Raw genomic sequence first — 5,524 nt, forward strand, 5'->3', positions numbered from 1 at the left:
TTTTCACTTTGAAAAAGTAGGAAGTTTAACAATTTGATCGGGAAAATTAACATTTACACTCATTTATTTTGAAAGCATGATCTAGTTGGATAGCATGATCTAATATGTGGACTTACCATCAAGGGTTGTGGTGGGATGGATAGGATCCCTCGAACCTTAATTAATAAGAGATTAGGGTTCGAGCCTAAAAAATGAAAAAATCTTGATAAGGAGTGCTTCCCTCTTTAATGGGCGCAATGCGACACTAATTTAGTTGGAGACCAAAATAAGTACCGAATACCGGGTGAAAAAATATATTTAAAAAAAAGATATTTGGATGAGAATTCCATATTTCCATTAATCTCTTGGAGACACCACAAAAAGTGGGTGGCACAAGCTAGATTATGAGAGTATTGAAATCCAGTTCCACTAGCTTTATCCTTGTCTTGCAAACACCCCTTCAAAAAATTCACCAATTATCTGTAACAAATAACACTTAAAATTTACCTATTAGCTAATGAATTTCAAATATTGACAAATCTTAAAATCAAAATCGTGCTGTCTTAGAAATACCGATCCAACAAGTTTCATTTTCCCCCGGAGATAACTATTAACAGAAAATTTGGAAATTAATTACTACTCCCTCCGTTTCAAATTAGATGAGATACTTTTCTTTTTAGTCTGTTCCAAAATAAATGACATATTTTTAAATTTGAAAGTAATTCAACTTTAAACTCTTCATTTTACCCATTTTACCCTTAATGAGAAGCTTTTATAACCATACAAATGCCATGGCCCCATAAAGTTTTTACCCCTTAAGCTTTTAAGACCAGAAGTTTTAAAAGTCTTCTTCTTTTTCTTAAACTCTGTGCCGAGTCAAACTATCTGTTGGGACCAAACACACACGCAATTATACGTGGTCGCCAAGTAATAAAGTGACTCGAAAGTCGGATGTCGAACCCACAGATACTTAGATTGATCGTTAACTAAGCAAACTAAAATCAATCAATTATCCAAGATAATCAAGAGTGATGTTTTTCTATTAATGTAGTGTAGCGGAAATTAAACAAATAACAACAAAATCATCAAGAATGCAAATGGGTATGATGAGATTTTACTTCAGATGAGATGAAAATTTCAGGGTTGTGGTTGGTCTATCAATCCTATTAAGTTCAATAATCACACTCTTTAATCCAGATTATCTATGGTTGCTAATTAATCGGTCCGTTTATATGAATAGCATGTTCCCACAATACTACTCGTTTGCCACAATATATCAACCTTATATCCCTATGGTATTGAGTCTATCATGGACGAATATAATACGGTATTTAATTAAGCAAGATTGTTAGGTATATTCCTATCCTAATCGCGAAATCCTTCCCCGAGCCATGAGTTCAGAAATAAGCTCTCTCTAATTCTACTCTAATCTAAACACGGCTTTCCCAAGCATAGCATAGATAGTAGGGTGAATTGGTAGCTACAACAATTCACAAGCGAAAACTAGAATTAAAGAAACAACCACAAGATGATAATCCGAATTAACAAAGATGTAATTAATAAACGTTAATAATCATGTTAACCACAACCCTAAAACTAGCGTGCTTAGCCACTCATGTTCGTAGTAGCAATTTTACAAGTATTTTGCATAAACAAATTACAAAGAAAAGAAAAAGGGATGAAGAACTCTATGATTTTTTCCTCCAAAAGGTGGTCCACGTGATGTTCTTGCCTCCGTTCGCAAAACTCCTCTAAAAATGGTGTTTAATGACTATTTATATGTGTAGGAAAGAGACCCAAACGAAATAACCAAGTCCAAAACCAAATAGGAGACGAAATAGGCTCTTAAAATCCAGAACCCCCTTGCTCCAAACCGTGCCTCGCGACCTCTATAGCATGCTCCACCTCACTACAGACCGTGCCTCGCAAGCTCTATAGTGAGCTGCTCCTCGGGCTAAGCCTCGCGACGCACACTCACACGTGAGCAAGAAATCTTGCAACACCTGCTCTAATGCGAGCAAAGTGGCTCGCGTCGCCTGCTTTTGCTTCAATTCAATTTTGTTTCTAAATTTCATTCCAGTTTCTTTCTCGTTTCTTCTTTTAACTCTTTGTAACGACTCTGCCAGTCGTGTCGACAGTTAGAGCATCGATCCCCAATTAACTGCTTCCCCCGTATCTTTTTCTATCATTGTTACTTTCCGGGAGGTTTCGTTTTGGTTTTTGGAAGTGTTTGGGACACTTAGTCCCTAAACGGAGGTTTAAGCCGTAGAATTTGGACCGTAGTCGGAACTGTGTGCAGACGACCTCAGAATGGAGTTCCATCGATACCGTTCGCTTCGTTGGGTGACTTTGGGCTTAGGGGCGTGTTCGAATTGTGTTTTTGAGGTCCGTAGATTATTTAGGCTTGAAATGGCGAAAGTCGAATTTTTGGAGTTTTGGACTGATAGTGGAAATATTGATATCGGGGTCGTAATCTGATTTCGGAAGTTGGAGTAGGTCCGTAGTGTTGAATATGACTTGTGTGCAAAACATGGTGTCAATCGGACGTAGTTTGGTTGGTTTCGGCATCGGTTGTCGAACTTGGAAGTTTCAAGTTCATTAGGTTTAGATTGGAGCGTGATTTATGTTTTTAGGGTTGTTTGATGTGATTTGAAGGCTCGACTAAGTTGGTATGGTGTTTTAGGATTGGTTGATATGTTTGTTTGATGTCTCGGCGGCCTCGGTTGTGTTTCGTATGCCCAACGGGTTGAAATTTGGACTTAGGCCATTGCTCAAGTTTCAGGCATCTGGTGTTTTCGCACCTGCGGTGGGGAGATCGCAGGTGCGGGCTCGCAAAAGCGGAGAAGCAAGCGCAGAAGCGTATTTGGACAGTCCAGGCTGGGGTCGAAGGCGCGAGGAGAATTCCGCATCTGCGATGCCCGCAGATGGGCTAGCATGTACGTAGAAGCGGCCTAGGACCGCAGAAGTGGGAGACTTTCCGCAGGTGCACACGCGCAGGTGCGACCTCCTTATTGCAAATTAGGCCCTTGAGGAGTTAAGCAATTTTTGCACCTGCGATGTATTTCCCGCAAGTGCGGTTGTGGGCTCACAGAAGCGAGTTCGTTGACAGAAAAAAGGGAAAAATCGAGGGTTTGATTCATTTCACCATTTTTGGACTTGGGAGCTCAGAAATTGGCGATTTTTTAAGGGATTTTCAGAGAGAGCTTTGGGGTAACGATTCCTTACTCGATTTTGGTTATATTTCATTATCCTATTGTTGTTTTCTTTATTTAATTAAGGATTTTGAGTGAGAAAGTTGGAAAAATGGGGGAAAAGTTCTCCAATCGAATTTCTGAGTTTTGAGTGGGATTTAGACATCGGATATGGATAATTTTGGTACGAGTGAACTCGTGAGTGAATGGGTGTTCATAATTTGTGACTTTTACCCGATTCCGAGACGTGGGCCCGGGGAGGCTTTTTGGGCGATTCTCCAATTTCTTGCTTTAGCTTTGATTTCATTAGCTAGATTTGTTCCTTATAGTTATATTTATGTTATGGAATTGATTTTTGCTAGATTTGGGCCATTCGGAGTCGGATAGTCGTGGAAAGAGCATTGTGACTGATTGATTAAGCTTTGTTCGAGGTAAGTGGCTTGCCTAACCTTGTGTGGGGGAACTCCACTTAGGATTTGGTAATGATTGATATATGAGCGTTGTGTACGTGAGGTGACGAGGTTATTATATATATACCAGTAGAGCCCTGACCTGATCTCGTCACTACTCGACCGACGTTAGGCTTGGCACTTACTGGGTACCGTTGTGGTGTACTCATGCCCTTTCCTGCACATTTTTTTCGTGTGCAGACCCAGGTTCATCTTACCAGCTGCATCACTAGTTGCAGTTGTTGCTGCTTATTGGAGACTTCAAGCTACATCTGCCCGCGCCTGCAGATCCTCGGAGTCCCTCTCTATCCCCTATGTTCATTTTTCCTTCTTTTTGTAGAACTGAAGCATAGAACAATTAAGACTTCTTAGTAGCTTGTGACTTATGGTATTCCAAGTTTTGGGAATTGTTTGGTACATTTCACAGGTGATAATTGTATATGCCGAGTGGCATTCAATTGCTTATTAGATATTTGTTACTGTTAGTAGTTAATGTTCATGCTTTTATTTCATTTTCGCAAGCCGTCACGACGTTTCACGAAGGGAGAACTTGGGTCGTGACAAGTTGGTATCAAAGCTCTAGGGTCATATGAGTCGTGAGTCACAAGCCAGTTTATTTTAGAGTCTCGTGGATCCGTACGGAGACGTCTGTACTTATCTTCGGAGGGTTATGGAACTGTTAGGAAAATTCCACTTCATTTAATTCCTTGTCGTGCAAGATTATTGACTTCGAAATTCTAAACTTCTGTCTTCTATTCTCTCACAGATGGTGAGAACACGTGCTACTGGAGATGACCGGGCACCCGCGCCCCCTACTAGAGCCGCCAGAGGTCGGGGCCGGGGTAAAGGACGAGGATGCACACGTGGTACAGTCAGAGCACCAGAGCGAGCTATAGAGGAGCCACCAGTAGCTCCAGTCGGAGCACAAGCACCTGATACACCTACTACTACTACTCTAGCTCTTCAAGAGATCCTTGTACAATTCATGAGCATGTACATCACTCTAGCTCAGGCAGGGTTGATTCCCCTGATTGCAGCCACATCTCAGGGTGGGGAGGAGCACAGACTCCCGCCGCCCACACCCCAGAGCAGCGGGTTCAGGTTGATATGATCCCAGAGGTTATATTGGTACCGCCTGTAGCCCCAGCTCAGCCCGAGGGTACGACAACAGTTTTAGAAGAGGAGCAGCAGAGGCTCGAGAGGTACAAGAAGTAAGACCCTCCTACATTCAGTGGTCTAGCATCAGAGGATGCTCAGGGATTTCTGGAGGAGTGCCACTATATCCTCCGTACTATGGTCATAGCAGAGTCGACTGAGGTTTCTTTCACTGCCTTTTAGCTTCGAGGAGCAGCCTATCAGTGTTGGCATACTTATGAGTTGGACAGTCTGGCTGAGGCAGCTTTCCTTACATGGACTCAGTTCTCGGTCATGTTTTTGAGAGAGTATGTCCTTCAGAGCCTCAGGAACGCATGGCGTACGGAGTTTGAGCAGTTGGGCCAGGGTGCTATGACTGTTTCAGAGTATGTAGTCTGTTTCAGTGACTTGGCTAGACAAGAACCGACCTTGATTTCTACAGTTCGAGAGAGGGTTCGTCGGTTTATTGAGGGGCTCATTCCTAGCATCAGGACTAGCATGGCCCCGGAGTTAGAGATGGATATCTCGTATCAGCAGGCGGTGAGTATTTCTAGGAGAGTGGAGGGCAAGCTTGCTCGGGATAGGGAGGAGAGAGAGGCCAAGAGGTCTCGGGTGCCCGTGCCCCAGTTGCAGTTCGTCATGGTAGGGGTTATGTGAGTCGCCCCGTTCATTTAGCTTTTCCAGCCACCAGAGGTATTCTAGCTCCTCCTATACCTCATAAGCCTTATTATGCACCTCCAGTATCTAGTGTGGCTCCTGCACGGGGTGCTT

The sequence above is a fragment of the Nicotiana attenuata genome, unplaced genomic scaffold (assembly GCF_001879085.1).
Source record: "Nicotiana attenuata strain UT unplaced genomic scaffold, NIATTr2, whole genome shotgun sequence".
NCBI classification, from domain to species: domain Eukaryota; kingdom Viridiplantae; phylum Streptophyta; class Magnoliopsida; order Solanales; family Solanaceae; genus Nicotiana; species Nicotiana attenuata.